Source organism: Empidonax traillii, unplaced genomic scaffold (assembly GCF_003031625.1).
Source record: "Empidonax traillii isolate 1590-97213 ecotype Southwest subspecies unplaced genomic scaffold, ASM303162v1 scaffold2590:size55983, whole genome shotgun sequence".
NCBI lineage: Eukaryota > Metazoa > Chordata > Aves > Passeriformes > Tyrannidae > Empidonax > Empidonax traillii.
The window spans coordinates 54,369-55,983 of NW_020957783.1; positions in this window are offsets into that span (position 1 = coordinate 54,369).

The window sequence follows — 1,615 nt, forward strand, 5'->3', positions numbered from 1 at the left end:
GGGGTCCCAGGGGTGTTTTGGGGCTCTATCCGAGGGGGTGGGCGCTGCCCATCCCTCTGCCCGGGGTGCAGGTCCCGGGCCACGGGGTGGGTGTGTGAGATCCTGGGTGGGAATTTCGCTGAATTATTGACAGGGGGGTGGGAAACAACTCATTGTGAGTGGGGAGGGAGGAGATGGGGAAGGGCTGGGCCTGGAGCTGCAGGAACGTGGCAAGGCTCGTTCCCTGGGAGGGAAAACTGAACTCTATAAAGACTCCTACTTTTCCTCTTGTGGGTAACTTAAAACCAATGAATTGTGTTTTACTAAAGCTGGTACATGAAGTGTTTTAGTGGGGGTTTCCTTTGGAATGGGTGTTTGTGCTAAGTGTTTTAGTGAAGTGCTCTTCTCTTGGTTGTATTTTACTCTTTGAGAAACGTTTTTCAAAGTTTTTTTTTATCTTCTTTTTTATATTTTTAAAATTTTTAATATTTTTTTATATTTTATCTTTTTTTAATTTTTAAATTTTTTTATCTCTTTATCTTTTAATCTTCTTTTTTATATTTTTATCTTCTTTTTATTTGTTGATTATTTTTTAATCTTTTTAATATTTTTATCTTTTTTATTATTTTTATCCTCTTTTTTATCTTTATATTTTTAATCTTATTTTTATATTTTTAATATTTTTAATATTTTTTTATCTTCTCTTTTTATCTTCTCTTATAATCTTTTTTTTTTGTCTTCTTTTTCCCACTGCATTAAAAAGAATTTTTCTCAGAGCAGAGCGTGTGACTCTTTCTCTAGGCGCTCATGAGAGCTCATAACCATCCTTTTAAAGGCTTTTTAAAGCCTTTTAAAACCTTTAAGGCTTTTAAAAAGTCTGGGGGGAGATAGGTTTGCCTCCCACACCCTCTCCCTGCTTCCCCCCCCCCCAAACACCAGGATCAGCGTGGCACGGGGGGGTGGGGGGGTCACTGTCAGCTTTTATTAACCCCCAATAAAACTTTCACCTTCGATCCCTCCCCAAGTCCCACCTGGGACCCCCCCAGCCCCCAGAAGACCCCATTGCACCCCAAATTATCCCCCCCCGGGGGTCCCTAAAACCCCCTCAGCGGCGCTGGGGCCGCAGCTTCATCTCGGTGAAGGGGATGGAGACGTTGAAGCCTTTCCAGGGGAACCAGTGGATGCCCTGCAGGGGGGAGGGGGGGTTGGGGGTTGGGTCAGGACCTCCAGAGACCCCCACAGACCATCCTGACCCCTCCAGGTTCCACAGACCCTATAGAACCGCCCAGACCCTACAGAGACCCCACAGACACTCAACCCCCTCTTCCCCCTCCCCCCAGACCATCCTGACCCCCACGGGTTCGACAGACCCTATAGAACCGCCTAGACCCTATAGAGACCCCATAGGCACTCATAACCCCCCCAGAGAACCCCACGGACCATCCTGACCCCCTCAGGTTCCACAGACCCTGTGGATCCCTATAGAACAGCCATGACCCTATAGAAACCCTATAGGCACTCATAGCCCCCCCAGAGAATCCCACAGACCATCCTGACCCCCATGGGTTCCACACACCCTACAGAACCACCTAGACCCTATAGAGACCCCACAGACTCCCACGGGCACTCATAAACC